Genomic DNA, 8617 nt, shown 5'->3' with positions numbered 1-8617 from the left:
AATGGTTTTATTTTGCTTTTGTTAGCATAAATTAATTGTCCAAAGGAGCTTTATTGTGTTTGAATATGTATGAATGTATGGATATACAGGTGTGTATATATTCATGTGAACATACATGTATGCACACACATGTGTGTGCATATATAGAGAGCGAGAGAGAGAGTGTGTTTGGGGCTTTAACTCATGGCCTGGGCACTGTGTTAGAGCTTCAAAATACATGATGTAAATGTATAATAGCAATTTATGAAGACGGCAAACAGAAGCATACTGAAAGCTATTGAACAATAGAGGGTTTGTATATATATATATATATATATATATATATATATATATATATATATATATATATGAGGGTATATACATATTAATTAATGTGGCAAACGCCTTTACACTATACTATATATACATGGAAAGGGCCAACTAACAGAGCATGAATTAGGGTTAACATGGTCATGTTTTTATATGCATTGATAAAAATGGAAAAATAAAAGTTATGTAAATTCTTGTTTTAGGGAAGGAAGAAAAGTCAATGAGGTATTACCAAACACATATGAAATGACTTTTTTGGGAGGTAATGGAGCTTGAACTCAGGGCCTGGGCAATGTCCTTCAGCTTTTTTGCTCAAAGTTAGTGCTCTGCCACTTTGAGCCAAAGCACCACTTTTGGTTTTTTGGTGATTAGTTGGAGGTAAGAGTCTCATGGACTTTTCTATCTGGGCTGGTTTCTGATCTCAGCCACCTGAGTAGCTAGGATTACAGGTATGAGTCACCAGCACCTGGCTGAAATGATTTTTTTTTATTACAATGTCAAACTTTAGCAAGATGCCAAACAAAACAATTGTCATTCATTTCTGATTTTAAAAAATTCAAAAAGATACATCCACTTTGGAACACAGTTTAGCAGATTCTCACAAAACAATATACCATTACCATATGATTTTGCAATTATATTTTTTATATTTACCCAAATTAATTGATAAACTATATCAACACATAAACCTGCATGCAAACATTTAGAGCAGATTTATTTATAAGTTCTAAAACTTGGAATTATACACAATAATTTTGTTCTGTCCAAATTAGCAGGTTGAAGCCTTTAAACTATAGAATTTAGGCATTTGACAAAATTTGAAGATAGGCCTTTAAAAAGGTTTCAAAGATAAAAATTATAGTAATTTTTACTAAAAGTGCAGTTTATATTTTATTTGTAATTTTTTCATCATCTGCTCACATAAACAATTAGAAACAAAAGACACTTCTGTATACAAAAAATTCACAATCTAAATGTCTGATTCTAACATGAGAATTTGCTTTCAGGTTTTAAAATACGTATTTTTTAAAAAAGGGATTAGAAAAACATAAATGAAAGAATATCTAAGGAAGGTGACACTGTTTTATAATACTTTAGCAATGATTGCATAATTTTGAGTATTTTGTAGAAGAAGTAATAAAAGATGTGATATGCATGCTGTAATATCATGGAAAGTATGTGTGGTCAGAATTAGTAGTTTAATCCGACATCTGCTATTAATTAGTGATGCCACTTTCCCCAACCCATTTATCCTTTCAAAAATATCTGTAGGCCAATGAAAACAGAATCATACCTTTCATTGGTAATTAAACAATAATTGATTACAGGTAGTATGAAGATCAGAAATATCTTAACCAAATAATTCATATGTGTGTGACAGTGAAAAGAAAGAAATGGAAAAAACAAAATATTGAAACAAGAATACATATCATTGCAACAATGAGATGTACAAGACACTATGTAGAAAATGAACTTTACAACTTCAGGGGGAGGGGGGAATTGGGGAGGAATGGATAGTAGGGGAAAAACAAAGGAGGAGGTAACAATGCTCAATAGGAAATGTACTCATTACCTTACTCATGTAACTGTACCCCCTCTGTACACTATTTTTACAATAAAAACAGAAAAAGAAAGTCCATGAGACTTATCTCCAATTAAACATAAAAAAGACCAAAAAAGAGAGAAAGGAATGGAGTTTATTGTGTTGAAAAAGAGAGAAAAAAATCACAAAGGAAAGAGTAACATGTCCACAGTCCACATGACAAGAAAATAAAAATTATGTTTTATCATACTGATCTTGTTCTAGCCTAAAGTGTTTAAAAGTCATCTTGGATTAATGGAAAGCCCACAAATACTTGTACTATTACCTCTTCTCACAAAATAAATCTTAGAACACTGTCACCATATATAGCTCTCTTCTCATTTATATAAATTCACTCTATCTTGTCATTTAGACATATATCACACATGCGAGAAATACACATATTAATGTACTCCCCACATTACATTATGCTTGGTTTATCTTATTCACAAGTAGTTAGCTATAGTTATTTATCCTTTTATTGTTTATCTAATTTTCTCTTGAAAATTATTTTAAGTCTTCCTAAAGAATTTCTTCTTCTGAGAAGAAATACCTAAGTTTTTAAATAGCAATTTTATTTTTTAGTTTAGCGTTAGTTACATTTTTGAAATGATATCATTCTGTCAATCATTTCATTTTTAATGATCTTTATAATTAGTTCACTCATTTGTGCTCTTTACACCTCACTAGATAACAAGCTAAATGGTCATAGAACTTTAACTCTTCCAGGTATCAAATATTCATTAAGAATAAGGGTCTACCAAATATTCAAACTTTAACATTTATTCAATGGATAGAACAATGAAAAGATACAAACGTGAAAATTTACAATTCGAAACAAAATTTTCTTTTAAACATTCCATGATATTATTACATTTTCAATTTCAATGGTTTATATCAATGAGTTAGCTATAGATTGTTGTTCCTTCAATGGAAAAAAAAGGAAATATGTCAAAACAGTCTAAAGACTATTTCCTTTTTTTGTATGATAGTTTTGCTACAGTGGACCAGGATATGATTTTTATCATTTGTTTACTTTGCTTAGAAAATTTCAAATATTTGTATTTGTTAATAAGTGATATTGGAGGGGTATTATGGTCATGAGTGGTTATTAATATTTAGTTCTTATTGTCTACTGCGAGGTAAAACTCACAAAGCCCCCCTATTCGACTCTGCAAATAATGAGCACTCTAAACCACAACAAATAATAGTAGCTAGCATTTCTTTTGATTACTCTTATCTATCTATCGATCTATCTATCTATCTATCTAATTGTATTTATTCTTTATGGCCTCTCTATCAATTTCTTACCATTATGACCAGAGTAGCAGCCTGAAAACTAAAATTTTAAAAGATAGAATGAGCCAGACACCGGTGGCTCACACCTATAATCTTAGCTACTCAAGAGACTGAGATCTGAGGATCATGGTTCAAAGCCAGCCCAGGCAGGAAAGTCCATAAAACTGTTATCTCCAATAAACCAATCAGAAAACCAGAAGTGGTGCTGTGGCTCAAGTGGTAGAGCTCTTGCCTTGAGCTGAAGAGCTGAGGGACAACGCTCAGGCCTAGAGTTCAATCCTCAGGACCACCACCACCAACAACAAAAAGAATGTGATACCAAGAACCTATCAACAGGAAAATCCCAAATTCAAAGTTCAAATCCAATTCTCTTGTATCATGAAGCCTACATCCTCTAATTTACTTTCTCAGAATAGTCTTTTTTTGTTGAACTATGGTAAATGTGACACCAAATCTTTGTTAGTGGTGTTTTTATATAAAGCATTCATGCGTAACTACATATTTAAAGATCTAGAAAAAATTATGCTTAAATACTTGAAGAGATAAGAAAAATAAAATTAAAAATTTTTCTCATGACATTTAACTATCTTAGACAATATAAAAGTTTATATGGATGCCCTAATATAAAATACTTAGAGTACACTGTGAAAGCATCTAACCACTTGTAAAAGCAAATATATTAAGAATTTGTTTGCAGTGTTTTCTATAACTTAGTATATTTGATCCTTAGAGTACTTCTATGAGGTGGTTTCCAATATTGACTCAATCTACTGCTGAGCCACACCAGCAGTATGCAACAGCACTGATTTTATACATAGCAACTCTAGCTCCATCCTTTGCTCTTCACTTCATGTGTGCATGTCAGCATGGTTAGTCTGCCCAGTGCTATGACAGCCTTACCAAATTAGGATCTCTTAGAACCCATCATCACTGCAAGAGTCCAGCCCAAATCCTAGAAGTGTGCCTTTGCCTCATGAATAAGTGTATCCAGTGCACAGAATAAATAACTGATTGACAGCTCATGTTCCAGTTGGATTTATCAATACCAAATATTTGAATAACCATTTACAAATTTTAAGAACTTGGCTTTGTGTGCTTCTAATTTCCCAGCTATATAATAATGAAACCTATACAATGTGACTGGATTGTTTTGATGGTGAAGTAAGAGACAAAAGGTGAGCCCAAAGTACACTTGTAATATCTTCTGTCAGTCACTCTTTTGGCTCTCTCTGGATTTATGGCTGACACACAAATAAATACATAGAGTCAAGCAGTGGTTTCGTGGAAGAAGAAATTATTTACGTTCTTGAATGAGAGGATGGTTTAGAACTGTTTGTAAATTAGCCTAATGTGTTATCACCTAATTTCTTCTATAAAATAGAAATGATAGTTTTGTTATAAGACAGGAAAACCATGGAAGAAAGTTCCCTTCACAAAACTAAATAAAACTAATTTTTTTCAGTTGGCAAAATTCCCTTTCCCCTAGCTGCTTTGCACTTAAATGGCCCAGAAAAATAACAATTATCCCACCAGCATCACCATGCTATTTGCTTTCGGCTACTTTATTGATTTACCTTTAATGCATAATTATCTAGTGTGCTTAACATTACTAATTCAGAACCAGCTTAACTTCCCATCAAATGAAGACTCCTCATTATTTTCCCCCAAGCTATTTTTCTTCTTCCTTTTCCGATTTCCTTTGTCCTGTTCCGCTAAATTAGAACTTTGGAGACCATCATTTGTTAATGTAAATGAGCTGTTGCTCTTTACATTTCTCAGGCATCAAACACCCATTTGTTTTTGTGGCCACTATTCCAACTGCTGGCTTGTTTTATGTGTTAATGATGAAACCATCATTCTCTATTTGCCAACTCAAATAGGATGTTAAAGGATGCCTGAACCTCATAGAGTGTAAGTTGGAGAGACATCAGGCATCTGGGTAACATGCAACAACATGGTAATAACAACAGCACAACAAAACACAAACAAGCACAACAAAACAAAAACAGCACAAGGAGATTCCTAGCAATAAGGCAAAATGCCTACTGACTGATGTTTTTGGGTAGCCTCAGACCCCAAAGAATTCATTAGCTAGAAGGTGGCATTTAAAATGTTAAGGCTTAAAGCCAGATATGTCTGTACATGCCTGTATTCTCAGCAGCTCAGGAGACAGAAATCAGAAGGATCATGAATTGAGGCCATGAGAAGAGGATGAGGTTTGTTAGCAAGAAGACATCTCAACAAACAAACCATGTACATTGCTGTGCTACATAGACGGCATAGGTAGGAGCATTGTAGTCCAGGCTGGTCCTGAGAATATAATTTGAAAAATAGAATAAAAGAATTGGAGCTGTAGATGAAGTAATAAAGCATCTGTATAGGAAGCACAAGGCCCTTAGTTCAAATCCTGCTACTGCCTCTCTTTGCGTCTCTTCTCTCTCCTCTCATATATATATGCATATAAATAAATATTTGTATATATGTGTGCTATACATTTATCTCTTGGGGTCTGCTAAAAAAACTAAACCTCACAAAGGTAGCAGTGACTTGAATTTCTATTTAAAATCCTAGAAATCTCATCACATTCAACTCTGTGGAATTTAAGAGACCTTAAAGTCGCAACAAAGACAGGCCTAAGACAATGGCTTTGGAGAATGTGTTTTTTGGAATGTTTGCTGCAAATGTTGAGTCAGAATTGTATCGTCACATGTGGACGGGCCATGGACTACTGATATTTGCAGTGTCTCATTCATACCTATTCTTTTTCTCATTTGGAAGTGGCTGACCAATGGAGATAAGGCTAGACATCAGCTGTGGTATTTTTAAAATCAGAGTTTTTATGCATACACAGGTCTTGAAGTTCTGTTTTTTTAATTTCTGGTTTTAAAGTTCATGGGTTTAGTCTGAAGTAAGCAAGACCAGGTGTCCTTGTGACAAAGGAAACAATTTCCAATGGAGACATAGAAACATCTAGGGGAGAAAGCAATCATTCTGGATGTAAAGATCAGACCCAAAGCTTTATATAACTTAGATTATACATTTGAATTTTCATGATTCTCTGCCATGTGGCAAGCATTTGGATGGTAATCCTAGGAAGGTTATTGAATATAAATGAAGCATTTCCTAGTGTTTCAATCAATAAATTATAACTTTTTTCCTGAATGAAAAGGATACTAGCAAAGTCATAGGTTGATTTCTTTATGAACATTATCATTGTTGGTGTATAGAAGCACCATTAGCTATAATATTCCTAAGATATCAATTTATGAGATTGAAATTGTTCAGAGATTTTTATTATGGACACCTAGCATTCTATCTAGAAATGAGCAAGATGAAGGCTAGCTTAAGAGACCAAAAACTGACATAATGACCTCTTTAAATACCTGTTTTTCCCAATTCATAGTGTCACAGTCAGGCCTATGCATGTTCATGGCATAATAGTTCACCAGAGCATTTCCTCTAGTTTAGCACTTCCAGTATTTAGGCAGTGAGAGATGACACTCTTGATTATGGCCCTGAGTTCTTGAACAAATAGATATTATCATTGACTTTAACCACTTGATTTATTGACAGGTAGAACAGGAATATTAGAAGAGCTGAATCAGAGTCTGAGAAATTGTTTCCAATTCAAGGCCTTGTGTGGTATGTTTGTGCCCCTCCTCTTATCCTGCCTTATGGTAATATTTGGGGTAGTTTGGACAAGCTTGGAAAGTTCTCTACAAAACTATGAAAGTTCTACTATAATTATCTTTACATGTCATTGGAATATGTCGAATATTAGGTACAATATCCAGACTCCTATCTCTGTTTGCATCCTATATACAGGAAAAAGCAAATTTATATGCAGTTAATTTAGATGGATCAGGAAAAAGAACAGGGAAAAAGAATGCTTTTCATTCAGGGAGCAAAAGGCTGCAGCTCAAAGATAAGAGGGAAAATCTTTGGGGGATTTGAAATCTGTACTGCTTGTATACTCAGAATATACTGTTTATTCTAAGAAAGAGGTTAAGCACACATGGCAATTGTAGCTTTCACAAATCAATGAGAGTGATCATTCTTATTTGTGGTTGGTTAATTGACTTTGTGTGTTTAAGGTATGATAAATGTTAAGCAGTTTTTACTTCCTCTGGAATAAATCTTGTTTATCTGACTGGAAGGACGTTTCCTTGACTTCTTTTCTTTTTCTTTTTTATACTTTTATTTATTTTTTATTGTCAAGGTAATGTACAGAGGGGTTACAATTCCATAAGTAAGATAATAAGTACATTTCTTGTCAAACTTGTTACCTCTTCCCTCATTTTTCTCCTAGTTTACCACCCTCCCACCCCCCCAAAGTTGTACGGATCATTTCCAACATATTGTCTTGTGTATATCACACTTTCATTGGGTCCCTCCTTGTCCTTTGTCTCACCATTCTGTTGTTCCCCTTCCCTTTCCTAATTTAAATAAATGTATATACAATACCAGGGTATTAAACTCAGATATAGTCACACACACACATATACACACACACACACACACACACACACACACTCACACACTCACACATGATATACTATAAGGGGAAGAACATATAAAAGAAACAAAAATCACATAGTACATTAAAAACAACAACAACAAAGAAAAGCCTCTTGTGTCCATGTTTGGAGTTCATTTCACTTAGCATCATCTTATATGGTCATATGCACATAGCTATTTTTTTTATCTTGGGGTTCATTTCGCTTAATATCATCTTTTTTTATTGTGACAATTCCGTACAAAAATATGGAACGCTTCACGAATTTGCGTGTCATCCTTGCGTAGGGGCCATGCTAATCTTCTCTGTATCGTTCCGATTTTAGTATATGTGCTGCCGAAGCGGACACTGTACATAGCTATTGAGCTATTCTGCTCTTCTGATAAGATTATCCTAGACGTTTACATCTCATTGTAACAATAGGTCATCCTGTATCCTTATTTCAGCATTTTGTTATTTCTCTTCCCCTCCCCAAATTAGAAAAATGTATATACAAGATGCAGGGCACCGGAATCAAACACAGTGACAACAGGAGTTGTACCACGGGGAAAAAACATACAAAGAAACAAAGAAACATCACATACTACATTATAAGTATATTAAAAGAAAGATAAAAATCTCTTGTGTCCCTATCTTGGGGTTCATTTCACTTAGCATCAGGTTATGTTCTTATGTACATAGGTTCATTCTTCTTGTTTTTGAGATAGGGTCATGTTCTATGGCCAAGACTAACCTCGGCCTTGTAATCTTCCTGCCTTCACACATGAATGGTTGGGTTTAAATTATGTGCTTTTTTTTATTGTGAAAATACTGTACAGAGGGGTTACAATTACATGGGCAAGATAATGAGTATATTTCTTATCAAGCATTGTAGCCTCCTCCTTTGTTTCCCCTTACCATCCCTTCCCATC

The 8617-nt window shown here is 34.0% G+C and overlaps 1 non-coding gene across 1 annotated transcript; it reads right to left on the bottom strand.

Moving 5' to 3' along the window:
• Positions 1-7948: 7948 nt before the first annotated feature.
• LOC138832744 (U6 spliceosomal RNA) lies at positions 7949-8053 on the bottom strand. The gene has a single exon (XR_011373673.1). It is a non-coding gene; the product is annotated as a U6 spliceosomal RNA (small nuclear RNA).
• Between the last annotated feature and the right edge of the window lie 564 nt (positions 8054-8617).

The sequence above is a fragment of the Dipodomys merriami genome, unplaced genomic scaffold, assembly GCF_024711535.1.
Source record: "Dipodomys merriami isolate MVZ:Mamm:240054 unplaced genomic scaffold, mDipMer1.0.p SCAF_2, whole genome shotgun sequence".
Taxonomy (NCBI): domain Eukaryota; kingdom Metazoa; phylum Chordata; class Mammalia; order Rodentia; family Heteromyidae; genus Dipodomys; species Dipodomys merriami.
Note: the sequence above shows the minus strand (reverse complement) of the source record. Positions and strands in the feature narration are given on the sequence as shown.